This window comes from Mirounga angustirostris, unplaced genomic scaffold, assembly GCF_029215605.1.
Source record: "Mirounga angustirostris isolate CCGP_5_RB_7025 unplaced genomic scaffold, mMirAng1.0.hap1 SCAF_8, whole genome shotgun sequence".
Classification (NCBI taxonomy): domain Eukaryota; kingdom Metazoa; phylum Chordata; class Mammalia; order Carnivora; family Phocidae; genus Mirounga; species Mirounga angustirostris.
In genome coordinates, this window is record NW_026991716.1 from 41,364,616 (window position 1) to 41,392,196 (window position 27,581).

General features: G+C 45.7%; 1 protein-coding gene across 1 annotated transcript in view; it reads left to right on the forward strand.

Moving 5' to 3' along the window:
* RUNX2 (RUNX family transcription factor 2) overlaps window positions 1-27,581 on the forward strand; it is a 228,262-nt gene that overhangs the window by 127,526 nt on the left and 73,155 nt on the right. The gene's annotated exons all lie outside the window — the stretch shown is intronic.

A 27,581-nucleotide genomic window follows, 5' to 3' on the forward strand; every position in this document is an offset into this window, starting at 1 on the left:
TGTCTCAGGTGTTTGTTTTTCTTGCAAATCCTACAAAAGAGTACTGCATTCATTCCACAAGTGGCGAAGAAGTAATTCTTCTTCTTCATAAGGTTATTTAGAAGGGACCAGGGACACTGGATGCCCCCTGAAATGTCAGGAGCATGGTGAAGCTGACATTTAAGAAGGGGTTATTATTTTTGTGAAGTTTTTATTTAAGAGCTTTTCGTGACTCAATTGGCCCTGCTGTGGAGACACGCACAACTAGTTGGAAAGCAGAAGGATCAAGTTTCTGGAAACTCACTTAACTTTTACTAAAACTTATTTTATTTTGTTTTCTTATTTTGTTGCAATGATGTCTGGCCACTTAGTGGGGTTTTCTGGAAAACCTGTTTTCTGTTTTTAGCATGGCCAACGCAGCTCACAGCTTGATGGCTCTTTTTTTTTCTTCACCCAAGGTCATTCTGTGCCACTCTATAGCCAGTAGAAAGGGAAGAATTTCCCCCCGCCCATACCTGTCATTCTTATAAAGAAATCAAGACCATACAGCAAAATGGTAAAAGGGGGGAAAAACCGAGGTGGGAATCTGGGGGGCAAGCAAAAATTCTTTCACCCAAGCCCCGCAAGAAGTAGTTTTGTCTGCACAACATTAAATGAGACCAGAACCCAAAATTGTGACCAGGTCTCAGGCAGCCTGTACTCCGTAGGCTTTAGACATTTCTCCTGGAGAACCCAAAGTACCGGAGTGAGCTGGCTTGTGGAAAACAGAAGTAGGATACAGCAGGCTGTGTGAAATGAGGCGGTACAGGATCTGGTGGCTTTGAGAGACAGGAGTAACCAGCAACTCCCAGCTGTATGATGGACTGATGTAAACGTGCGAATTTATTCCTTGAAAAGAAGCAAAAAAGCAAGCAACAAAACCGCGTGGGAGAATTAATACAACGGTTTTATGTTTTAAATCTCCTTCGACATCATTTCCTTCCTAAATGAGGTCATTTATTTTTATTTATTTATTTTTTAAAATAATTCCATCCACCCTTCTGACAGAGCAACAGCTCAGGCGAGTTTCACTTTCTGTTTCTGAGTTTCTCTGAATTCTTCTGCCCGCTCCCCCCCAAAGCGGAGGAGCCTTCCGTGACATCCTTACATCTTCCCGGGGAGGGGTGGGGACATCTCAGCCCCATTCTGTCTTCTCTAACACTCATTTCATATTTAAAGCTTGAAAGTCACAGTGACCTTTCTCATCAGCCATGTGCATCAAGAGCTTTTTTGTTTGCGGATTTGGGGGCATAGGAGGTTTGACTCCTTATCAAGATCTTCTTATTAGCGGTTTCACAGATGAGAAGGGCAGAGATTATCACTGAGTGTAATCCTCCGCCATGGCTTCTGGAGCCTTCGCTGTGCACTCGGGTTGCGCCTGGCAGGACTGCTGGGCCCACTTTCCCGCCTCGTGGGCGCGGACCGAGAGAGGAAAGGACCCGGGAGGGAGGCAAGTGCGGAACTTTCTCAAGGAGTTAAGTGGTTAATAGGAACTCAGTTTTTTTATTGGCTAATAAAACCTCCCAGAGTTTTTCATATTATATGGTTCCTTCAGGCTCCCAGCCCGATGCTTAAAAAAAGAAAAAGGCGAAAACAACAACAAAAAGCTGGAGCCTAAATACCAGGACCGTCCCAGTCTTGTTTACTTTTTCATTTCCGCAGTTGTAAAAAAAAAAAAAAAAAAATTCCTCTGGTTGTTCAATTTTATCACACGGCAGGAGCGGATCAGTGTTTGAACGACTCCCGGGCTCCCTGCCTCCCAGGCAAGGGAAAAAGTTCGCTCTGGGACTCCAGTTCAGAAAACAGGAGAGAACCTCGATGCAAATGATGGATGCGTCGGGGGGGAAATTTGGAAACACAGGCCGTCGGGGGAGGAGGGAGAGCAGATATTGAGCTGCGATACATCTCTGGAATCCTGGATGCAAATGATCTCTGTCCTTTTATTGCCAGTGGTGCTGTTCTCCCAGCAGAGCAGGATGTTCTTGTTTTTAATAATAGCCAGACCAGATGCTAAATTCTCCTCGGCAACGTGCTGTATAAGTGAGAAGGCAAACAGCTGATTCCTGTTAAGATGAACACCAGGAGAATAAGCCAGAAAGTATGAGAAGTCTCTGGAGGTTTTTGCTTTGTAAACCCCTGTTTGGCAGAAAGATCACAGAAGCCCGGGCTGAAAACACAGTGTGTCCTCCTGCACCCGGTCCTCATCGGGGCGCTCGCCTGGGGGCCTCCGCGCCTCCTGCCTTCGCCAGCCAGCCCTTGCCGGAGTGAGCCAGAGGACTGGCTCGCAGGTTCCCCCAGAGGGGAAGTCGGAAGCCCCGAGCCCTTTGGCTTTCAGTGACTGTAGAAAAATACTCATCAATAGGAGGAATTTTTTACTTGCTCCTTGCCATAGAAAATAGTGAAATCCTGAACAGAAGCCAATAACTTTAAAATGGCATCTTTGTTCCATCTTTTTCACTCCCTTCTTCCCCCTGTCAGAATCTATAAAACCTCTCGGTTATTATTTTGTTTTAGAATATGCCACACATGTAAGATGCTGCTTTCTTCTCTCCCAGGGAGCTGCCAGAGCCAGAGGCGCTGTGGGGGCTCCGGGGCGGGGGGAGCCCACTGACCAAAGCAGACAGCGACCAGGCCGCACTCTGATGCCGCTCGGGCCACCTCAGTATGCAGGCCCGAGGTGGCTTCCCCGAGAGTAGGGGTGCCCTGTGTGAGGGGTCCACACAGAGCCCTCTGACCGTCTCTCCCTGGGACTTTGCTCCCAGGCCCGCGGGAGAGTGAGGGAGAAGAGAGAAGGAAGGGCTGTGGGGAGCAGGTGGAGAAGCGCATTGTAGTTCCAGAAAGTCCCTTTGCTCACTTTTCCTCTTGACATCATCCTCCTGGGCCCTCCCCTACCACACACAGAGGGCATGCTAGCTACCTGTTCCTCACTATTTTCTTCTTCCTAGCTGTCCTCGAGGTTCACTCGGCCCCGGTGTCCCTGAGATGAACATCCTGGGGAGAAAGGAGTGGAGGCGGAAGATGATTTACTTCCTTCCCCTTAGGATGGCACTGAAGGTCATCGTTTTAATTTCCTTTTGGGGGAAAAGTCCTATTTGGTACTGTTGGCAGGATTAAGTCATAACAGTAAGACTTAACATTTACTTTTCGCTGCACACTTGACTATGAGCCTCCTGCTTTGCTTGATATTTCACATGCCTTATGTCAGACTTCCCAGCAGCCTGTGAAGAAGGTAGTACTGTTTTTATCCCTATGTTTCTGATGAGGAAACTGAGGATCAGACTTGCCCAAGGTTATGCAACTATTAAGACTCAAGCCTCAATCTGCCCAATTCCAAAGTCTATGTTCCTAAGCTAAAACTTTAGATGCAATCTCCTTTATCATCCACATAATGAGAACCAAATGAGTTAATGAGATAAGAAAATGCCTAGCACATAATAGATAGATGGTACCCATTATTATTACTCATAAGGATTAAGACGATTATTTTAAAAAGTGTAAATAAAATTTTCAAATAGTTTAAATCACAATAGAGCTGGAGCACCAAGTGGAACAACATTTTAAAAACTATTATTTTAGGTGGCTCAGTCGGTTACACATCTGCCTTTGGCTTGGGACATAATCTCGGGGTCCTGGGATCGAGCCCCACCTCAGGCTCCCTGCTCAGCAGGGGAGTCTGCTTCTCCCTCTCCCTCTGCCCACCCCCCACTGGCTCATGTTCTCTCTCTCTCTCTCTCAAATAAATAAATAAAGATCTTTTAAAAAGAACTGTTATTTTAAGTTTAAAAAAATGTCACTCTTCGAGAGAGTAAATTTTTTTAAGAGAGAGAGAGAGCACAAGGGCGTGTGAGTGGGGGAGGCAAAGGGAGAGAGAGTCTTAAGCAGGCTCCACACTCAACATGGAGCCTGACATGGGGCTTGATCTCACAACCCAGAGATCATGACCTGAGCCAAAATCAAGAGTTGGACACTTAACCGACTGAGCCACCCAGGCACCCCCAAAATATCACTCTTTGAAAGTAATATTTTTCATATGTATTTTATAAACTTTTTCTACTGAACTTCATGGCTAAGTTTGTCAATAGGCTTACCATGGGCTCCTTCCCTGAAGGAACTCGGAGACATTACATCACATAAACCATAAATATAAAATACATCAACACATCCAGAACAGAAATACTGACCCTACTGGCACCTCAGTCCTTAATCTCTAATCTCTTTCAGGATTTTCCATTTAGGTGTGTTGAGTTTCGGGTGAATGTTGCTACTGATAAAAGGTGTTCTTGAACTTAATTCTGTAGCACTGGCCTCACCTAATGGGAGAAAGACCCAAGCCAAGAAATTTCTGTCAACTTCAACTCTTACCTTTCCACGGGTGGCTTTGGGGTCCATCTCACCACCTGACAAAGGGGCAGCACCCAGGGCCCCCATATCTGAACTGTCATTACTAAGAGGCAATGCTGTGTAGTGGAGACAGCTGATCGGAGGCCCAAGGCTTGAGGAAACCTAGCTGCAGCCTGAGATGGGACACTGGTGTGTGCCAAGCTTTGCACATGCGTGTCTAGCCTGGAGGAGCCTCGGAAGGGGGCTCCTTGTTCCATGTTCCCGGCCCTAGATTATTTAAATCTCTTTAACTGAATGGGTAGGGCTTCTCTCCCACCTTCTTAAAGCATTTTACAGACGATTTCCTTAAGTCTACCCGATATGGAATTAATATCCCATTTTACTGATATCCCAGAGAACAGAAGTGACCTCTCTCCCTGTCACCCACTCTGCCTTTTGCCAATATTTATCGAACCCCTACTATGGCCAGAGCAATAGGCTGGCAGGCTCACCGCCACTAAAAAACATATTGGAAGACATCTCTGTTTAATTCATTTATTTTTATTTTTTTAAAAGACTTTATTTAATTATTTGACAGAGAGAGAAACAGCGAGAGAGGGAACACAAGAAGGGGGAGTGGGAGAGGGAGAAGCAGGCTTCCCGCGGAGCAGGGAGCCCGATGCGGGGCTTGATCCCAGGACCCCGGGATCATGACCCGAGCTGAAGGCAGAGGCCCAACCGACTGAGCCACCCAGGTGCCCCATCTCTGTTTAATTTAATGCCTCCCAATAAGAGATGTTTGTCAGGGCGTTCTTCATTTAAGCAAATTCATGAGAACTTCAGATTGCTAACAACAGAGATCAAAAAATTAGCAATGGGTTTCTAGAAAGAATTTAGATAGTTTTGATTTCTGCTTATAGCCAATTTCATTTCCCATTTCTCATTTCTGAAAATACTCAACGTATTTATAAGGTACTTGGCATCTATATTTAGTGGTACAAGCCTTTCATTTCCACCACAATATATGGGAGGTTTGGTGTTTCTTTTAAAGAGTGGGTGATTTTCATACAGTCAAAGAGGGAGGGGCAGCTCTTCCATTTTCTCTTCCCCGTGGTAACAGCCGTGCAGCCAACCATGCATTGAGGGGTTGAGGGGTGTTTTGAAAGGGGGAAGGAGAGAGTGGCAAAAAAGATCTGGGTTCCAGATCCTTAACCCCTACTAACTAACTGTGTGACCTTGAACAATCCACTTAACCTCTCTTGACCTCCTTCTTAATAGTGGACAATAATATATTACCTGCTAGATGGCATGTTAAGGGACCCTGTAGTAACTCTTACCTGTTAGATTTGTAGTGGTTTTGAGAACGGAGAAATTATGAGCAGTTTTAAGAGGTGCAGCTAGAGTCTGCCTAGCATGAAGAGAGAGAATGAGGTCCATTGTTTCTCACAGAATTGGCAAAAATGGCCATTTTGTAGCTGGTGAAGAGACGGAATCCCAGAGAGGTCAGATCACTTATGCGGGGTCACCCTGAAATTGATGAGGGAAAGCCCAGGGTTGGACATCTACTTCCAAGCAGCTCCCATCCTCATTCTCTGGAAGACTCTTCTTTCCTTTATAATGGTAGCATCTTCCCTATTCTCTTCATGAAGCACTGACGCTTCATTACTTTTCTAGTGTTTATGAACCGATTTTCATTTGATAGAAACTCAGGCAAGCTGATTCTGTTAAAAACTTCGTATACTCATGTAATTGAACTTCCAGCATACTGATTCCATACCATGCTCCTGCTAACCGTATTGAAAAAGACCTGTTATATATTTCTTCATTAAAAAAAAACAAAACAAAAAATACACCGATAAAGTTGTATACGGGGCCTGACTTAGTGAGTGGGACATTTAGGCTAAGAGCATCCATGCCATTCCTTCCTGGACAAAGATGACCTGTCCCTTTAGTAGACAAGAGGCCCCCTTGCCCTCACTGTGAAGGCTGGAGGTCATGGCCTTGTTGTGGTCAAGGTCTTTCTATTTGCTGTTCATGGTCCGGCTGTAGGTATGAGGCCACATTCTTGACTTCTTTAACATGGTATCCGAGCCCCCTAAACAAATGAAAATGTGGCAGCTAATCTTGAAAAAAGAGACACTGTTCATCTCAATTTTACCTTCTATTTGCTTATTGAGTTCCCTATGACCAGTGTCTCTTCTCTTTGCAAGCTGCAGAAGGGGACTCCATGCTAATGGGGCAATGATGGCACACACAGGCCTCGGTGTCGTGTTAGCAGACAAAACTTACAACGTGGTTCATCATCCGACCCCTGACTCATGATAGACGTAACCGTATTGTACCGGGTGATGATCACACTGGCCGTGGACAGGGTGGAAGGAGATGCAGGGCTGAGAGGAGGGAGAATTGGTGGCCTCACCCTATCCCTTGTTGGAGAGGTAGTGTGAGAGAATTGTTGCCTCTCTTCACCATCCGCAACTGTCGTCTGATCTTTAGGGAGGGGCTGCATTTTTATTCATGCAATAATGACTAGAAATGATGGAAATGAAAATGAATGAGACATATCCTTACCCTTAAGAAGCTCACCATATGCTCAGGGAGACAGAAAGATAAACTCTTAAGTGACAATATAATGGAGTGGTGCCATTGCAGAGATGTGAACCGAGGCCTGGCTCCCCACCTTCTCTCCGCCCCCCAAAAGGAGGCAGCAATGCCTGGCCAAGGCAGGAAGATGACACTTGAGCTGATTTAGAAGAATGAGTAATCCCTGGCCATTCTGGATCTGCAGCTGAGCTGGGGTCAGCCCCACATCCGCCCTACTGTGCAGGCCCCAGGAGTAGGCAGACCACCCCACCATGGAGATCCTACGTATAGCTCTTCAGAAAGACAAAGAGTGAGACAGTGACCCTGGGCTCTGGGGTGTTCCTTAGCACGCCAAATCACACTTGCGCTGATAAGATGAGCAAGAGGGATTCTCAAAGAGGTTAGGGTGGGGGGGTGGTGTAAGCAGTGTCAGAGCCTCTCTGTGGGTATGAGTCATAAAAAGTGTTGAGAGGGCAGCCTAGGTGGCTCAGTTGGTTGAGCGTCTGACTCTTGGTTTCGGCTCAGGTCATGATCTCAAGGTTGTGAGATCGAGCCCCGCGTCGGCTCCATGTTGGGCGTGGAGCCAGCTTGGGATTTTCTCTCTCCTTCTCCCTTTGCCCGCCCCCCACTAAAAAAAAATGTTAAAAATGTTGAGAAGTGACAGCATAAAATATCAAACTTTCAGAGTGTAGGGACATTTTATCTAATTGCTTGCTCACCACCTACTACCATGTGCACTGGAGTCTGGATGAGACAGTGAGGGCGACTTTGGTACATAGGAGCCTTTGTCATTCAATAGGGAAGGATGACAAGTATAAACGGGTGGGATTAAGTTTATGCTCTGGATGGTCACATACTCAAAGAACCAAGTGAGAGCTATGCCTGTGACGGACCCTACGTAAAACTTTAGAGCAGCATCTTGGGGTCTTCTCCACCCACACCTGCAGACGTCTCCTCTGCAGGTGTGGGTGGAGAAGACCCCAAGAGAGGCTCTGCCTCTCCCCCCAAGTCCACACCAACTAACCCTGTACTGTAGACCTCCCCTTTTATAAATGAACTTGCCCTGACCCTCACCTTTGAACAGTCAGTGTATTTGCATTTCAAGGGAGGTTTTCTGGAACCACAAAAACCTCGCTTCCAAAGCCACATACCCTGCTCGAAGGGCAGGAACCTTCCTTGGGAAGCTTTTTTGACATCTCTCACATCTCATCCTGGGGGGCACTGCTGCCTTCTTGTAGGCTGCTCTTCCTTGACCAGCTAAAAGCCAATCCTCCTTTTCTCAATCTCTCTCTCTCTCTCTCACTCTCTCTCTCTCTCGGCCAAGTACCTTGCCCAGACAGATTCTTTGAGGTAACAGAGGGTTCCTCCTTCCCTCAACCACCACAGGTTAGAGTGAAATGAAGTGTTCTCGTTCTACCTGAAGCTCACTTTAGGGGCCCTGCATTTATTTCTGTCTCTGCAAGAGACAGTTTATTGATTAATGGAATCTTTATTAGGGTTATTAGGACACATAAAACACACACACACGCACATAAATCCACCTCTACCCCTCCCAAGCCCCTGGCTGGCAAAACGAGTTCTATTTCCAGCCCTGACATCTTGCCAGTTTGTCATTCTCCATCCTGGCCACATCAGCTTCCATCGGGTTTGAGTTTATTGGCTACACAGTGGAGTTTATGTTGTCATAGAAATTAGCCTTGATGGACAGGGATATGGCCAGGGGATCAGGAGAGGTCAGCAGCCTCATGGTGTTGGCATGGCTGAGATGTTAGGGTGCCTGGAGCCCTCTCCAAGAAAAATCAAAGCCTGCTCTCTGTAGCAGCAAGTGAGTGCAACGAGACACTCCTGAGGGATGGGAGCTTGGACGTGACTGTGAGCCGTCCCGTTCCCACTCCACCCGTCTACCCTCCCCAATTCCTCCCCAGCCCTCCCGGTGCCCCCCAGTGCCAGAAATCCTTCCCTGTGCAATGGAGGCAGGGCCGGGAGGCCTGAGGTTAAGCCTCTCTCTTCTCCAGTTCGTGGTTAGCTTTCGTAGGCTCTTGGCTGTTTGACAAAGTTGGATAATAATTCAATATTTCTTACTGAAATACTTGACCTTGTTGTTAGTTTTTGTGACAAGGGGAATTTAAAGGAGCTGCAAAAATGCGAGCAAGTGTGGCTGAAAAAGGCCAGGGTAGGCCACTGAGCAGCAAACAGTTTCTTTTTCTGACATCTATAAAATTTAGGTGAAAACAGGTCAACATTGATGTTGGCAAATGGGAAAGCCAGTTCCATTGTGAGCAAATGAGTTTCAGATAGAAATGTAAGTCTGGTTCAATCAAAACCACGTTTGGTTTTAGACACCAGCGATGTGCTTTCTATTAAAAAAAAGGGGGGGGTATTTATATAGACACACAAAGTAAAAATATTTTTTGGCCCAAAGGATCATTTTCTAAGTATCGAATCAACTTGTTGAAGTACAAGATGGGATCACTTTCATTTTCTTTTGAAATTTGTAGGGCACATGCTCCCAGAATGCTCTCTTCTCTTTATTTCGAATTGGCAAGGGCTGTTGAAGATTAAAATCGTTTATTAGAAAACCCTGCATTGCCTGACGTCGGGACTTGCTGGAGACTGCCAGCTGGTGGCTGAGAAAGAAATGAAGTTATAGGATTCAAATATATGGCTCCCTGGATTTGGCCCGAGTATTAGAATCACTTTTTATAGGCTCTGCTCAGGAGTCTCATAAGACAACCTTTGAGCTCACAGAGGAGGCACATAAGAAAAGTTCAGTCACTTGCCAAATCCGGATCATGGAAGGTCAATTAATTTTAACCTACTGGGCGGCTTGTTGATTGTACTTTCTCTCTGTCCTTGGACCATTGGAGGTCCTAGTCCTGCTGCAAGCTGGAACAGTCATCCCATGGCAGAACCCCTTCTTCCCCCACAGCCTCCCGCTAGCGAATGAGGGGACCGAGGTCCAGAGTCAAACATGGGTTGGTCGACAGGATTCTAGAAGGGTTGCCTCTTTTTCGGGAAACCTTTTTTTTTTTCCTTTCAATCGAGGTGAAATTCACACAACATAAAATTAACCATTCAGAAGGGCACCATCCGGTGGCACTTTGTACACTTTCAGTGTTGTACGATGCTACATGTCATCACCCCAGACGGAAGCCTTGTACCCATTAAACGCTTGCTCCCTATCCCCACCTCCAGGTTCATGTTTGAGTACAAGCTGGTTAGCTCGGTTCCCACAGAGTGTCATTTTAGGGCTTCACGGTTTTAAATAAGGTTCGGCTGTGTTTGCGGAGAGGAGAGGACAGAGAGCGTTTCTGGTGGGGAGGGGCGGGGAACAGGAGAGACGGGGCGTCTGGGATCAGGGGTCACCCAGAACCAGAGACTTGCTGAACTGGAGCATCTGGTGGGGGAGCTGCTCTCTCTGAGGCTGAGTGTTGGTCTCCTGCTGAGGTGATGATCCCTTTAAAACTCTCAGCATTCTCACTCCCCCGGCCCGCCTCGGTCTATGAGGCATGTTCTTCCTTTAATTTGTGTTGGTAGGCATCCAAGTCTGGCACCAGGCAGTCCCCACTCGGGAAGCCGGGAGGTGGTGGAGGCTCACCCAGGTCTAGAAAGGGAGCTCTCTCCGGGATGCTAACTGCAAGCTGTCTCCTTCAATCCACATCATCCTGTGGGATAATCATTTTCAAATGGCAAACAATAATAAAAGCTTTCCTCTATTTTGCTTCCAAGTGTCAACGTATCTACACAGGCTGTATAGATGTGTGTGTGTGTGTGTCTATGTGTGCGTGTGAATTGTCTGTCTAAGAAAAAAAAGGAAGTTTGGGGAGCATTTGAGGATGTTGGGCAAGGCTGGGAATTGCCTCTGGTGGCTTTCCAAACACTGTGGGAGGCCGACCTGGAGCGTGGGTCAGAGATAGAACTAGATTGTCAGGTGACTTAAGGTTTCAGCCTGCATCTGGAGGGAGTCTGCGGGGTCTCTCCTGAGTTGGGTCCCTTGGGACCGTAGAGGCAGCTCACAGCAGAGAAAGGGATAGGTGAGGGGAACCCAGGGGCCAGATCTGCCTGCTGAAGATGTGTGACTAGATCCTGAAAAAAAGTCCCAAGTCTTCAACCTCAGCAGGTGGGTGAGGCTGATAATCCCCTCAGGGTGCCTATGTGTTCTGGGGCTACACAGAGTCTCAGGTCTCATTTTCTTGAAGAGTGTGGGGTAAGGTGAAGTGAAGTCATTTAACTGGTAAGTAATTTCAACCTTTTTAAAAAGATTTTATTTATTTATTTGAGAGAGAGAGAGAAAGAGAGAGAGGGAAAGAGAGTACAAGCAGGGGGAGGGCCAGAGAGAGAGGGAGAAGCAGACTCCCTGCTGAGCAGGGAGCCCGATGCGGGACTCGATCCCGGGACCCTGGGATCATGACCTGAGCTGAAGGCAGACATTTAACTGACTGAGCCACACAGTGCCGCCATTTTTTGAGATCAAAATGCAGATGGATAAATTATGGAATGCAATACAAAATTCATAGGAGTTCTAAGGATAAAACAAGACTTCAGAGAAATCTTCTACTTGTAGTAAGTTACTCTGGGCCAAACTTAGGGTTTGCTCTCTGTAGTCAGGTAACTATAGTGAGAATAATTGAGAAGTCCTGTCAGCATTCAGGGCATTTTTCCCGAGGCCTGTGGAGTAGCTGGATCTTGTAAAATTTTCTCTGCCCACACCATACCCTTTCACTCATGCAACTCCATAGTCTCTGACAAACCCCAGGGCCCCCTCCCTTATGAGGACTTCCTTACCATCATCCTGACCCAGCTGCGCTGGCATCTGTTGTGTGCACCATGAGGCTGGTGCTCTAACCCTCATACTCTTTCAGCTGTCTGTCTCTGCCTAACGAACTACACCACAACTTAGTGGTTTAGACAACAGCTATTTTATTGCTCATGGTCCTGTGGGTCAGGAAAGCAGGTGGGGCGCAGCGGAGCAGTTCTGCAGGGTAGCTTGGGCTTCCTCACAGCATGGTAGTCCCAGGGTAGTCAAAGTCCTCCCCAAGCTCTTAGAAGAGGCATGCAAGCGGAAACGGTACGTCGCTGAAGGTCTGCCTCGGAAGAGGAGATGGCAGGGTCGCTTCCACTGTGTTCTGTGGGTCAAAGCCAGTCATAGGAACCAGCCCAGAGTCAAGGGGAGTGGAAATAGACCCCCAACTTTTCATAGGAGAAGCGGCAAAGGATTTACAGTTGTCTTCAGATGACCACGTGTAGTTGACACGCAACCTGTCTGGCTTTGAAGCTTGTGATCTTATCCGCTCTGCAGTCCTTCCTCTTAGATTTCACAGTTCTCGATGATCCCTTGAAGTGCCCATTGCAATGGGCCTTAGTCAACCCTTGGCATCAGTAACAGGTGTGTGAGAGGAGATTTGGGGGCATGAGGCATCTCCATACAGACAGACCCCTCTTCATCCAAACACAAGGGTGAGAGGCATCCTGGGATGGAGATGTGCGTGTCTGGCAGGGAAAGATGAGGCCCCAGTCTTTTGTAGAAGGGGTCGGCATAGGCTTCCTCGAGTCCTGGGGTGGGTCGAGTGTATGTCAAATACGCCGGAGTTGAGGGACTCTTGTTAAGGGGAAAATAGAAGCTCACACCACTCAACAGTTTCGAGATCTGCACGGGAGAGCTGGGTGGCAGGGTTCCTCCAGACTTGCCCAGGGCACCTGGGGGCAGCCAGGCTGGGAGGGCTGCCCTGGTTGCCACTGAGACTCCCCAGGGTCCAAGAGCCACCCTTCCAGGAAAGCAGAGAAAGACGCTATTGTTTCCTGCCACCTGAAGCAGCTGATGACAGTACAAAGGAATGCAGTGAGGACCCTCCCTCCTCACTGTGGAGGATTAGAGACTGAAGAACCAGACTCGCAGCCTCTGGGCACAAGGTGTGGGAAGCACTGTGGGGGCAGAGAGGGTGGCAGCATTCTCTGGAAGGGGAGCCATGTGGATTCTGGAATTGCACCCCTCTACCTCCCAGCTCCTGAAAACGCCATGTACATGGTTTCCTCGTGTACAAAATGAGGATGCTGGTTCTCAGGAAAAAAATTTTTTTGAGGATTAAATAAAATAAATAGAAGGCCTAGCATGCTGCTTGCCATAGGGTAAGCACTTAACAAATATTAACTTCTTTCTCTCTAAAATGTTAGAAAACGGACCTTAGATGTCATAGAATCCCATTTGTGCGTGACCCAACTGAGGCCTGGAAATTAGTTAAAGTGATTTGTCTAAGTGTAAGCAACATGTCTGTAAGTCCCTATGTCCTCCTCTTGGCTCAGGGCTCTTCCTTCTGTCCCACTGACGTTTAAGTCCCTGCAAGACCATAGAGAACTTTTCTTCACAGCCACACTGCAACTAAAAATGGCCACCGTTTGCCTTTATTCTTGGGTAGAGTGCACATGACCTTGAAGAACATGCGGCTGATCAGAAAAGAAAATGCTAGCAGCACATGACAATGAAACAAGACCAAAAACAAACAAACAAACAAAAACCAACCCACTGCACGCAAATTCAATGAAAATTTCTTTGAATAAAGCCATCTCCTGAAATCACATTAATAAGTCCTTGCTCCTCTATCCATTTCCTTTCCACTTGGAAAAGTTATTGTTAAGATCAGAGTTCAGAATGACAATAATGTGAACAATAAAATGTTCTCCTCCCTGCCTGCCTCCCCTCCTCCACTGGTTCTACTCCAGACAACTTTTGTGCCTGTCCAACTTCACCTCCCTTTCCATCAATGGACAGCAGTGAGAACTGCATGGGTCTGCCCAAAGTCGGGACACTGCAGTCCGTGGAGTTCGGTTTCCTGGAGCTGGGAATCAGGAGGCTCGGAGTTCTGTGAGACATGGAACTGGAGCCCCGTCATCTGTTACTGAGCAACAAATCACCCCCAAGCTCAGTGGTGCAAGACAGTGACATTTTATTACGCTCACAGATTGTGTGAGGCCGGCACAGCAGGGATGACTGGTCTCCATCGCAAATGTGTGTGGCCTCGGCCGGGAAGACTCGAAAGGCTGGGGGTGCCTCGGCTTACAGGTCGGGTATCTGGATGGTTCCCGGGACTGTCTCTGGGGGGCGTCTGTGTGGGTCTCTAGTGCGCTGGCCTCAGGGTAGTTAGGCCTCTAGCATGGGTCCTGGGCTCAGAGGACAAGTGTCCCAGCCAACCTGGTGGAGACTGCATGGCCTCTGGTGGCAGAGCCTCAGAGGTTACATGGTGTCACCTTCGCCATATTCTGCTGGTCAAAGAGGTCACGAGCCCACCCAGATTCAAGGAAGGAGCCCCTTGCTCGGGGGTGGGAGGTCAAAGAATCGGCAGTCATGCTGTTAAACCCTCACATCCAGGGGTGCCTGGGTGGCTCAGTCGTTAAGCGTCTGCCTTCGGCTCAGGTCATGATCCCGGGGTCCTGGGATCGAGCCCCGCATCGGGCTCGCTGCTCCGTGGGAAGCCTGCTTCTCCCTCTCCCACTCCCCTTGCTTGTGTTCCCTTTCTCGCTGTGTCTCTCTTTGTCAAATAAATAAAATCTTTAAAAAAAAAACAAAAACCCTCACATCCAGTGACGGTGCCTTCTGAAGGCTGCCAGCCTGCCGTCTAAAGGATTCTGATGCCACTTCTAGAAGAGAGGGGCAGTCTAAGAGGGGAGACTGGGAGACCTGATGACACGTGGGACTATCTTGGCTAATCCTGGGGAAAGTATGTTTTTAAGTAGTTTGCTTAACATTTCCGTTTGCCACACTGGAGAAGTGGAACCACATCACCTGCGTTTACCTGGAGTAGGACTGCCCCAGCGGATACTGAGGCCTTCACCCCGAGGCCCCTGTGGGGATGAATAGACTTAGCTTTTTTTTTTTTCTTCCACCAACAGCAGAGGAAACGCCGGTGCAGGGAAAATCTCCCCCCAGAGCCAAGCGGAGGGAGTTGTAGCCCTACTTTGAGCGGTGGTTGGACCTCACCCTCCAGCCTTCCCCACCTGTGTACATACCCAGAAGGAACATCGTTTGTATTGAGTCCAAAGAGGGGTCTTTGAAGCCCTCAGAGACCTGCAGAGCAAAGTGTGGGTGAGGTCAGGGCATTCAGCAGGCCTGAATGCAGAGAGAGAGGCTGGGTGTACGCCAACCCCGGGCTGCTTGAGGCCAAACGCGGCTCCGGCGATGCCCCACTCACGGCTGGGCAGCCCAACAGTGGTGTGGTCTGAGGCCAGGAACGCGAATCAGCGTGCTGACCTTCCCCCTCCCCTCCCCCATTCGCTTGTGCTCCAGAGAGTTCAGAGCTTTGCTCTGGGCTGGCACTGTGCTGGGCACTTTGGATCATGAACCTCTTGCATTTCAGCCTCACAGTGCTCCTATGAAGTAGGCATTATGGTTCCAGTGTTACAGTTAAAAGACTGAGGCTCAGAGAAGTTAAGTATCTTTTCTAAGGTCACACAGCAAATAAGAAGGGACGCTGGAATCCCCAGAAGGGCAGGGCCTGTTTGCTTTTTCAAAATCAGCATGACCACAGGGCAAGGAGGCCATCCTCCTCTCTCCTTGTCCTCCAGTCTTCACTCCATTCCACACCTTCTCCTTTGCTCGAAACCTCCATCACCAGGCTTCTTAATGCTTGCAAAACCGAATCCCTTCACGGTTAGGGCCAAGAGGGAGTTTTCTGCAAAACGGATTTGAAGAAATGCTTTAGAACTGTGCTGTCCAGGACGGTAGCCTCCAGCTGCATATGACTGTTTAAATAAAGCTAAATAAAATTAATACAATGAAATAAATGTGAAATGCAGTTCCCCAGTCACGCTAGCCACATCTCAAAGGCTCAACAGTCACAGGGGGCTAATGGCTTCTGTATTAGATGGCAAAGGTGTAGAATATTTGTATCGTTGTGGACAATTCTGCACAGTGCCGCTTTAGAGACTAAGTAGAGGAAGAACCACATTTTTATACCTGGCACCATTGTCGGTTTTATTAATACTTTCAGTAGTACTCGAGGTGTTGATTTTTTCCAAATCTTTCTCAGAGGTAGAATAATAGGCCATGTTTTTATAGTATTTTATGGTTTACAAACTGTGTTCCTGTCCTTAATCTCATTTAACACAGCAGCCTTGCAAAGCATGGTAGATAACGATGTGACAGGTAAAGTAACAAAGGTTCAGAAAGGTCAAGCAACTTGGCGAAGGTTCTATAAACAGTAGATGGTAGAGCCAAAATTTCAACACAGGTTTTCTCATTGTGTGCTTTCCACAGGGAGAATCTGTGTATATGAAGCCTGAAATTATCCTTAGGCAAAATTATTAAGTCAAAAGTAATTTACCAGTGTTCTTGTGGGGAGAATTGTGCTTGTCAGTTTTTCTTGTTTAGACCATCAGATTTTTCATTAGGTCTTGCCACTAACAAATACCTTTGTTTTCTTTCCAAAGTTGTTGGCAGCTTCTATAATTATTTTACCATGTGAACACAGTTTACATTGGTGTATATTTATTAATTGGAAAATAACCTTTTTAAATTAGTTTATAATGAGAATGATTATGTTTATTGTCACTTAGACAAGTGGTAAATAAAAGAGAATCAATTTTAAAAAGTCACTTTCCAGAACTAGGTGCAATGGAAGATACATATACATAGGAAGGTAACCAACGGGGGTGCTGGGGGTTTCAGTCGGTTGAGCATCTGACTCTTGGTTTTGGCTCAGGTTATGATCTCAGGGTTGTGAGATCAAGTCCCCTGCTGGGCTCCATGCTCAGTGGGGAGTCCACTTGAGACTCTTTCCCTCTGCCCCCCTCCCTCTCTAAAATAAATAAAATCTTTTTTTTTTTTTAAGATTTTATTTATTTATTTGACAGAGAGAGAAAGAGAACACAAGTAGGCAGAGTGGCAGGCAGAGGGAGAGGGAGAAGCAGGCTCTCCACTGAGCAGGGAGCTGGACGCGGGGCTCGATCCCAGGACTCCAGGATCATGACCTGAGCCGAAGGCAGCTGCTTAACCAACTGAGCCACCCAGGCGCCCCTAAAATAAATAAAATCTTTAAAGAAAAAAAAAGGCAACCAACAATACCTGGTAAAGCATGCTGTGTGTCAGATTAACATAGGAAAAGCAATTCGTTTTTCACTCATTTTTAAATATAACTTAAAATATGTATCATCCACTATTCTAGATGCTGGAGGTAATAACCAAGACCAATGACCAGCAAACCTGAAATAAAATAGATAACATTAAGTCCTGGTGTGATAAGAGTTTTGTGTACACACAGAAAACAAAGAAAGGGGATAGAAAGTGATGGAGTAGGTGGGGATACTGTTTTAGTTTGGGTATAAACACTACTGCCACGGCCAACTTCGAGCTACCAATATGACATCACTAAAACCAGAGTTGAGACGTGGCGCCACAGTGGGCTCTCATGGGCTGGGGTGGGCTGTCTCCAGCTCACTTTTTCTTTCCACCTCTGCAAAGTGCCTGGGCACTTTTCTTAGGGAATCTCTGGAGATCCCGGTCCCCTCATGCTTATGAGTGCAAGTGGAAACCACAAATGCTTTTTCTCGGCTACTTCTGGGAACAGCTGGTGCTTTGGGGCTACTTTGCTGGAGTTGGAGGCTTTGTTGTTTCAGGTTTGATGATCCCACCACAGGCTATCTCTGTTCATTGAAGTCCATGTGCTGGGTTGCCATTGCAAATGGTCAGAGGTCTGTGTTCCTGAAGGGAGAGGCCTGATTGTAAGCTTTAGCAGCATGATGAAAAAGAATGAGCTAATACAGCAGTAAAGGAGAAAACCTGGCTTATGGTAAAAGTTCTTGTGCTTGGTGAAGGCCACTTGCAGAAATCATTTTCCTGAGAAAACTTGGGAGCATAGTGGAGAGGTGTTGAAATGAGGGGACTGGGATTTGAATCCTTCATTGACCTTGGGCGATCATTACCCTCTTTGAGCTCAGTGTTCATATCACCTGTGTAAGATCACAGTGAAGATTACATGAGCTGATGTGCAGGAGGTCTATAGTGTGTGAAAATACATACAAAGTGTCTAGCATGGTGTCCGGCGCGGGATAGATACTTAATCCATGATACCTCCCATGGAAAGAGCAACAGCCATGGGTATACAAGGAAATGACCCTGCTGCTCAGGGAGCTTTGCTCCCTCAGAGTGAAGGATGTGGACATGAGGGTGAAGGGGGCATGGAGAAACCAAATGTATAGAAAAAAGTCCTCTTCTTAACTCAGATAGACTGGTGGGCCCCTGAGCACCAGCTGCAGACAAGTAATAAGGGAGAGCCAACAGGTTAAGGAGGAAGAGGAAAAGTCAGGCAGGGTGAGCCGCAAAATCCCCTGGCTCACTGTGGGAGGTGAAGTGAAGAGCCACCTTCTCTGTGAGGGCCTGGGTTCTTAGTGCCGCTCAGCCCTGGCTAACCGTGCTAACGAGGGCAAGTCCCTTCAGTCTTGAGGCTTTAGCTTCCATATTAATAAAATGGCAATGGCGGTAGCCCCAGATGGTTTCCAAGTTCCTGTCTAGTCCTCTACTTCTCTTATTTTATCAAGGCCAGTGCCAAGGCTGGCTTCTGAGGAGTGCAGGGTTGGGCTGTGGTCCAGAGTAGCCAGTTGGCTAATGTGGACCAGATCCACTAGCATCAACACCGCCATCCACATTCCAGTATTTGCCCTTCTCTTGTTAGGTCCAACGGAGACTGGCTCTCGCCTGTGACGGTCAATACATGGCATTCACATTCTGTCTGCCACATCATATGCTAACGGCAAATAACCCATGGTTCCCCACTGCATCTGGGTTAGATGTCAGGATGCTTACCTGCATTGCAGGTGGCACTGAGATGAGGAGCACCATACCTAGACGTGGTGGCCATGCTCTTATATTTGGACTAGGCAAAGACGACTTTGAGAAGAACTTAGCCTGGGGAGGACTCCTGATCTTCTGAGAGCATCCATGATGCTCAAGGACAGCTTTCCCACCTGCTAAAAGTATCCTTCTCCTGGGACACTTAGCGGTTTATCAACTGCCTCCTTGCTCATGGGACCAGGCAGTCCTGTTACAATGTTGCTTAACTTGTAACATGGAAATAATAATATCTGCCTTGCCTTCATTTTAGGGTTCCAGGGAAGTGCTTGGAAAAATACCAAGTGGAAGCAACTGTAGGGTTATTAATAATGGTGCTATTATACGTTTTGATTGATGAGATTTTGATAAAGGGAAAAGCTCCCTGCGCTCCCTCCCCCACCCCCGTCCTCAAGACCTGCTCCCAAAAGTACATCTCAGTCCACACTCCAAAGACATTTCTTGGAACCACATCTTAGTGTGGTTCCCCCAATAAAAAGCCCCTCTGGCTCCAAGTGGGCATGAAAGTTCATCACAACATTTGCCATCAATAAAAAACCAGTTCTTTCCATATGAAAAGCATTACTGCTGTCGCATGGTTATTGAGTGATGATACCTGAATATTGGGAACACAGGAACAGGGAAATGTGTGTACAAAGGGAAACTTCACTGGGACGCCAAACTGTAAAGATAGAAATGCCAGTATCAGAGGGAATTAGTTAAGAAGAGCAGGGTACATTTGCCTTCACCAAGCAAGGACGAGGAGGGGTGAAGGAGTGATGGGAGGGGGAGAGAAGCAGCAGGGAGGAAGGAGAGAATCAGTGCTGTCTGGTAGAGGTGTCACAGATGAGAGTGACACGCAGTGTGACCGTGAGAGCCCACAGACCACGCTGCCGTATGGCCAGCACTTTCAGTTCAGGAATTTGCCAAAAGTTATCTTCTGGAAAATACTGTCACAACAGCCGTTGCCTTTATAATTAGAGCTCCCTTGGCCACAAGGGAGCCCTGGAGCTTGTTTGAGCTGCATCCATGCCTGAGGAGCAGGAAGCCGGGCCAGAACGTCAGAGCAGCCTTCTCTGAGGCCCCTCAAGAAGGTCAGCCTCTTTCAGAAACCCAAGCCACTGCCTGGGAGCCTTCCTGGCCAGGACAGCCTGCCTGCTCCTTCATGCAGTTCTTTCCTCTGCCACTCTTCTGTTCCCATCCATCTTCTGGTGCTGCCACGCATGCTCACTTGCTACCACTTACCCCTGTGGTCATTCCTGGCTGGCCAGAGGAATGTGGGTCAGTGTGGTGGATGCATAATACTGCTCCGGAGAAGAGCTGAGGTTGAGCATGGCTTTATTCACTGCCTGGCAGGCCTGGGGCAAGTCACTTAGCTTTTCAGCCTCAGTCGCTTGATCTGTTCAATGGGAATGATCCGTTCCCTCGTGGTTGAGGGTGAGGAGCAGATGGAATCAAACAGTGAATGTCCCATGTAAAGAGCTATACATAGGTGAGGTTGGGTGATCATTCTCCTGGTTTGCCTGGGACACTCCCTGTTTAGGACTGTTGTCCTGATGACATCAGTAATGGGACCCCATTTCATTCTTGAAAGCGCCATGGTCTGGGTGATAAATTGTATCACCCTGGGCATTGTAATTACTGATAGATGGAAATACGGAGGGTCTAAATGGGATTGGGAACTCTCCCCAAAGATCTCCAGGTCCTCAGAATGTGTGTCCTTTCCTCCTCTGTTGCAGAGCAGAATTTCATGTCTGTGCATCCTGATTCACTTTCAAAATAAAAATTCTTCAGTTAGTCCATTAAAAGAAATAACCGCCCTGTTTTAATTTCAGCAACGGCCTTGGAATGAAAAGGCTACTAATTACTCCAATTAACCAAGCACATTAAGTGCACATGTTCAAACGAATATTAACATACCATCAATCTTGGTCCTGAAGTTCTTGAGATGCTGGGATGCATAAACATTTAGTGGAAGAAATTGTGACTGCAGGGAAAACACAAACAAAGCAGCCTGTTTGTTTGTGCAACTGTCTGCTTGTGGAGAAACAACCAAGAGACATGGAAAGACATGAGGGTGTCTCCCAGTTTATGTTTCCAATTATTGCCCAGAGGAGACAGAACAAAAAAACTCCTATTTATAGCCAAAGTCTAAAGTGGAGGGTGGCAGGGGAGGGGGGGGGTGGCGGGGAGAAGCTTCATCATGAGAAAACACAATCCACTATTGGCATTAATAAAATAAAATAAAACTGTAGTTTATCAAAAGAACAAACCGTCTTCAGGGAAAGGAAACAACTCCTTCCATGTCTTGCCTCCATGTATGAAGTTCTCTAAAACCACTTTACTTACCAGTGATGAGAGCCATGGTGTGAGTAGTCTAACACCACTGGAGCGGAAGGGCTTTGTGGCGGAAGCGAGGGCTGACACCCAAGCTCCAGGCTAGAATGTGCCATTGTACCTATGACCAGCAAAGCCAATGAAGGCCACGTTTCTCTGTGCACACCACTAGCCCTTGGGTCATTTCTCAGGGCTCAGACTTCAGGAAATGCTCACAGGAAGCAGAGGATGAAGTTCAAGGGCAATGGTAGCTATTCAGAAAGGACTTGGGGTAAGGTACAAAGGTCCGCAAGGCTCAGGATCTAAAATGTTGGCGAGGGATGTCACAGTGGCACCCTCCTTGGCATGCCAATGCTGCTGTCCTAGCCTCAGGAGAGGGCACCTGCCTTGCATGATTATGGTTTGTCTTTTCTCCTTCCTTCCCTCCCTTCCTTCTTCCCTCTCTGTATGTTCTGTTTAAAAAAATTAATTTTAAAAAATAAGCATTAAGTATGTACATGGGCCAAGCACTGAGTCAAGTAATTTTCTGTATCATCGTCTCATTCAGCCCTCATAACAACCCTTTAGAAGTCTGTTGTTAGCATCACCAGTTTATAAATGAGGAAGCTAAGGCTCAGAGAGATGAGCTAATGTGCCCAGGTCACACAGCTGGAGTTCTAGAAGGCCTGGGAAATGGCCAGCTTGGAAATCATCTGGAGGCACCAACATTGATGAGAAAGGTGCCTCCATTTCCAGGGACTTGGTTCCTTGCCTTTGGGGCTTCAGATCTCATCCCTAAGCACTGGAAACATGGCTCCAGAAGCACCCTAGTCCAGGGCACAGAGGGTGCACCTGCCAGCCCCACGCAAGGGACTGTAGTATGGTCAATATACTGCCCTCTCCCTTCCAACATTATATTTGAAATGCCATAGTCATTCCAGATCATCCAGTGTTGTGGACTGGGATTAGGGAGGGTCCTGAGAGAACATGCAAATGAGGGTTTTTGTTTGTTTTTTGCATTCTAAGCAAACTGGCTTGTGTTTTCGAGGCTCTGAAGGCCATAGCAGTATTTCATCTTTTGCTATGTCAATTCACTTCCAGGAAAGATATCAAGGAGGGGTCACTATTCTGTATAATCCTCCTGAATGTCCAATGAGTCTTTTTCTCTCTGAATCAGAGATTCTCTGAAGCTGACTCAGGCTGAAAATGAATCCTCCTGCAGGAACAGACTAGAACAGGCATTATCATCACCATTCATTAAGTAATTTTTGCCTCTTCCTTCATCTTTAAGCACTCAATTGCTCTTACTACTCTGGACCTGCAGGGACAAGAACAGTCAACAAATTCTATCACTTCTTTCCTTTTGGGTTTATCCTTTCCTTCCATCCCACACTTATTACATTGGCTCAGACAGTCATTTTAGTTGTTCCAACTTACTTCTCTGATTCTAGTCTTTGTCTCCTGATCCCTCAACTCACCTTGCAGTCTACTCTCCAAACAATATTCTATTCTCAAGTCCCTTCTGATCCAAAATTCTGCAGTACCTCATTCCTATTTTTGAGTTTTTTAATCACAAGAATTATACCCATGGTCCCAAATTCAAACAATACAGGAGTGTATAAAGGAAAATAACCATCTATCTATTTATTTTTCTATTTATCTTCAAACTAGAGGATTGATATTTATTTTGAAATTGTTTCTTAACTTTAAAATGTTTCTCAATATAATCCATGCATATGCTAAGCAAAAATTTATTCAAATCGTAATAGAACTCTTACATTAAAAAATAGCAGACTCCTGCCCCACACTTCTCACTAGCACAGCCTGTTGAATCAAAGTAAAATGCCTCAGCTAAGATTTCAAAGTCCTATGTGACATGGTGCTGCTGGGGTTACCTTCCAAACCTTATTTCCACTCCTTCTCAATTCAGGCCAACTACTCCCTCCAGGTCAGGCTCTACTCTGATAGTTTACCTTTTAACTGGAGAGTTTAACCCATTTACACTATTTGTAATAACTGAACTATTTGGATTCATTTTTTACCATCTTATTTTGCACTTTCTAGTAATATTCATCCTAATTTTTCTGTTTTCTTTGCTTTTTTCTTCTTTGCTTCCTTGTTTTGAATTGATTGGTTCCATTCCCCCACCCCCAATTCCAGGATTTTCTCTCATTCCAGTTCTTTTATGGGTCACCCTGGAAATTTTTATATGCATAGTTAACATAATAGAATTAAAAGTTCATCAAAATATTTAAGCTCTTAACAATAAAAAAACAAGGAACACTTGAATTCTGATTATTCACTTCCAAATTTTAAATGCAGTTGTCCAGGTTTTAATCTTTGCTTGATTTTTTTAAATAGATTTATTTATTTATTTGAGAGAGAGAGAGAGCACGTGCAGGGATGGGGGGAGTGGCAGAGGGAAAGTGAGAATCTCAAGCAGACTCCATGCTGAGTGTGGAGCCTGACGCAGGGCTCGATCTCACAACCCCAAGATCACCACCTGAGCTGAAACCAGGAGTTGGATGCCCACCTGACTGTGTCACCCAGCGCCCCTTCTATTGATTTTTAAAAACACAAAGAATCCTGATTTTCAAAACTCTCTTGATTTTGATTTATACTATCAATTTCTATTTCGATTTAATCATGTTTACTTTAAATTAAATCTTTGTGCACTAATCCTCTTACATTTCAGACCTACCTTCTGAAATCATTTTCTTTTTCCTAAAATACATGCCTTTTAGGAGTCCCTACAATGAGAGTGTTCTAGTAGTAAATTCACTGTTTGTGATAGTTTGAGATTGCTACTTTGCCACCACCTTCACCCATTTTTGAAAGATAGTTTTCCTTGTTTAGAATTCTAGATTGCTAGTTATTTGATAGTAGTTGGTTGATATTAATGCATTTGATTTTCCTTGCTGTTCTTGAGAATTCAGCTGTCAGCTTGTCATTCTTTTCCAGACAATCTGCTCATTCTCTCTGATTGCTTTTAAGATCTCCTCTTGTTTTGTTGTTCTGCAGTTTCACTATGATATGTTTAGGAGTGGCTGTCTTTTTACTCATTCCGTTTGGGATTCTCTGGGCATTCTTTAATTCATGCACTGGTGTCTTTCATTAATTCTGGAGAATGCTCAGCCATTATTTCTTTTAACATTGCTACCTTCCATTTTCTTTATTGTTTCCTATAGAATTCTCTCATCCTATTTTTTGGGTTTCTTAAGCATTTTCACATTTTCCATGCTGTTTACTTCTCTACTACAAGTCTGTGTAATCGCTTCAGTATCCCAGTTCATCAGTTTTCTCTTTTAGCCTCATCATTGAAATTCGAATTTCACTGATCATAGTTTTTCGTTTCTAGTTAGTCATTTTTCATAACTGGCCAGTTATAATAGTCTCTTTTCTTCTTTGCTATACTTTCCACTTTGATTTTTAAAAACATATTAATTATAATAATTTCATATTCTTTGATTAGTCCTAGTATCTGTGGTCTCTGTAGATCTGATTCTAGAGTTTCTTGTTTCAGTTGACTCTCACTCAGGGTGGCTGATTTCCTTGTGTGTTTAGTGATTTCAAAAAAAAAAAAAGTTGACGTTTCCTTGTAACTTACTGTGTAAGAATTCATTTTGAGTCCCCATTTAAACATATCTTCCACCAGAGAAGACTAGAATTTGCTTCTGCCAGGTGCCTGATGATACTGTCAAGTAGAACCAATTTAAACCAAATCTTCAGAGTTTTCTTTCAGCCATAACAGTTGTGTATATTCAGGCTCCAAACCCATGAAAGTCCAGATCTGAAATTAGAAATGGAATGGAGGTGATTTTTTCTTTTTCTTTTGTTGTTCCACTCAGAGCCAAGGCAAAGCTGGGTTTGTATCTTTATCTTCTTGTTCTGTGTCATAGGTGTTTTTTAGTTCACTCACTGAGAGTGTTGCCCTTCCTTATTCTTGGCTTCACTTATGGGTCCCTGCTTAGACCTTTTATTCATCGTGGGCTTCAGGTTTTTTCTCTTGTGTGGGGGAAATGCTGATTCAAACACTTAATGACTCCTCTGGATTTGGGCTTTCTGATCATTTCTGGGGCCCAAGGACTTACTTTACTTGTTGCCAAATGTGTTATACATTAGAAAAATGTTTTTATATTTTACTTAGTGCACTTAGGAATTCTCTGAAAATCTAGTCTCTCCTATTGTCAGAAAGAAGAGGCTCTGAGTTTTAGTTTGTTTCATCAGTGAAGTAGTAATACCTCCATCATTAAGATTTTTGTGAAGATTAAATAGATAACTGCATATATTCTATGCAGAAGTTTAATAAATGATAGTCATTACCGTTACTGCCACTATTCTATTACTACTAGTGGTACAACAACAATTACTATTAAAAACACAAAAATTCTCCATGGAGAATCAAAGAATTAGATGATTGAAAGAAAAATATTTGATTTTCAAAACAGTTAGAAATTTAGCTTTCTAAACATATTTCTTATATATATTACGTGTGAGGGCTTTTTTTTTTTTTTTTAACACTTCCCTGAAGTAGCTAATAACAGATCTCCCTGTAGGACTTGAGCCCTGTCCCCTGAGCTATACCTTTGATAGGGGTACGTGTGTGGGCTAGAGGCTAGGCTCCAGTCAATAACCAGTGTCAGAGTCCACAGTGGAAACACTTCCGCTCTGTGCAGCGTGGGTGGGCAAGCTGAAAGAACACCATTTATTCGAAGAAAGGTGCTACACATATACAACGAGGTGTTATATTTATTATTATTTCTATTTTAAATTATCCATTGAAGAAAGAAGACATGGCAAGAATTTTTAATGAGGCCCAAGGTCAAATTGGGTTCAGAAGCCCAAAAGGAAACACAGTAGTGCTCTGACCGGGATGCATGTGACCTTGGGCAGGTCAAGCAACCTCTTAGCCTCCATTCCCCTTGTGTGTGAAGCAGAATAGTGGGGCTGTGTAGTTTTAGGAGTTTCCACATCTCAAATTCTGTGATTCTCATCTCTTCCCAACCCATATCCTCTGGGATCCTTAGTTCACCAACTTCTTAGACCCACCACCATGGCTGTGCTAAAGAATACCGTTTATCCGACAATGTCTGCCCGGAGCCCCCCTTTCTCTGATGTGAGACACAGAAATCAGAGCCACAGTAGAAACAGAATTCTTCATGTGGCTTTGGCCTCTCCCACTTCATGAGATGCTCATCTGTTTCGGATGTGTGGTTGGAGCACGAGGAGCTACAGCAAGGTGCCACAATTGCCGTCTAAGGAAGGAAGTAGTTGGAACGGATGCCTTGTGAGTGAGGTTAGCCATGTGCAAAAGCAGACCACACCTAGAGACGGTCTGTAGCTGTGTTTTTAGGAGACTCAAGCAACAGCTTGATTCTGCCCAGGGGACTGGGACTTCTCCCTAAGCCTAGGTGTCACCACCACAGCAGTGGTGCATGACCTGCTAGAAGGAGAGTGGTTGAAGCACAGTGGTGTCTTGGAAGTCTGAACAGTGGGTGGTTGGAACGGGTGTGGATAGCGCATGCTGGCAAAAGGCAGAGGTACTGGAGGGAGGTAGAACCAGGTTCAGAACTTGGCTCTACTGCTCCTTGGCTTTGGGAGCCTCATCTCTCACTGGAGGCTGGAAGCTATGACATAGGGCTGCCCTGTCATTATTTCCCAAACTTCAGTTGCTGGAAGGCCACATCAGGATGGTTGCTATATTCACCTGCCTCCTGTCCTAGTACTTCCTCATATTTGCACTGAAGTTGAGTTTCTTTTTTATTGAAGTGTTTGTTTTACAGGGAAGCTTTCTGCTACTATCAGAAATGGAAAACCAGTATCACGTGTCACAATTACAAGTTAATCACACATGCATACCCCACCGTGAAAACAAAACAATGTTGTTAAGTCCTAGCTAGGTACTACTACCTGTGGAATTCTCTGGCCCCAAGGTTTCTCTCTCTTTGCTAAAGGGCAGACTAGCCATTACTAGATTTACCAGTACACCCTACTAAGACTTTCTTCTTGGTGTAATGAAGAAGACTGTCAAAGGATAGCAATAATGGGTGAAATTTGTTGGGTCCCTTTTTTTGTGTATTGTCACCAACACCTCCACAATCAGATGAGACGGGTTCTCGTATTATTTACATCCCTTTTTCAGCCGAAGGCACCAGGGCTGAGAAAGAATAAATCACTTGCTGAAAGCACCCAGCTAGTTGGGTGTACGGACACAGTGGGAACCAAAGTGATTTGTTTCTAGAACTAGAGTCTGTTAGCACAGGGCTATTTCTTCCCTGACATGGTGAGTCAGTGTTATTTAATGCTATGGCTTCATGATGTCCAAGAACATCTTAGGTGCTACCTAAAAGCGTTTCCTGCACTGTGAGTTAGAGACATCTTATACATGAGGAGACATTGCCCTGCATGACAGCAAGGAGCATTGTGCCTGACACCTAGAAAGAGCTCAGTAAGCTGCTCCCTTCTCTCCCCCATTTCTCCTGTCCATGGGACAGGCAGTCCTAAGCTCTGTTCCAGTGTTCAAAGCTGC